The sequence below is a fragment of the Parasteatoda tepidariorum genome, chromosome 7, assembly GCF_043381705.1.
Source record: "Parasteatoda tepidariorum isolate YZ-2023 chromosome 7, CAS_Ptep_4.0, whole genome shotgun sequence".
Classification (NCBI taxonomy): Eukaryota; Metazoa; Arthropoda; class Arachnida; order Araneae; family Theridiidae; genus Parasteatoda; species Parasteatoda tepidariorum.
Window position 1 is genome coordinate 42,158,478 of NC_092210.1, and position 814 is coordinate 42,159,291.

Sequence of the window (814 nt, forward strand, 5' to 3'; positions counted from 1 at the left end):
AAAATCCTTTCAATATGACATATATATATTAAAAATAACAAATTACCTTAAAATTTTTTTTCTAGTGATTTAACAATGAAAAACAAAAGAAGGAAATCATTATTAGAAAAATTCAGTCTTTTTTTAACTGTGTAATTATAACTGATGAAATATACAATTTTAAGGTAATCGGTTAAAGAGAAATAAAGTTTAAAAATATGGTTTCTTTGCGATTGCAAAATGAACAAAAAGAGAATTTATCATTAAGAGGCTTAAACCTTAAACAACTTTCGCCTTAAATTTTTGAGACCATATTTTGTCAATTGCTTTTACCTCCATATTTTGAGTATAGAGAATTCAAATCCGACAAAAAAAAAATATTTATTAATAGAAAGCACATTTTTGAGTCAGAGTTTGCTACTTATAAATATTATCTGCATAAATTAATGATTTTATTTTCGTTTAAGCCCTCGAACCATTAAGATTGAGTTTTAATACTTGAAAATTCGATCATTAGATACAAAAGCTATTTAAAGTGATCTCGCGCTATACTTAAGCCTAATAAAAATGATTCAGAACATATAATAGTAGTTTTCTGATTAATATGACAGCTAACTTGAAATTATAAGGGGAAAAATCTAATTAAATAAATCCTTTAGAGGTAACTATTTAACTTAAAAGATTATATAAGTGAGCAAAAGAAAATGAAATGTCTTATAGAAATATGATAGGAATAATGTTGAAGGACTCTTATTCTATAAGTAAAATTTATGTCCAAAGCAACGTTATTTATATTATTATTTAATCGGAAGGAATATCCATTAAGGACAATTTC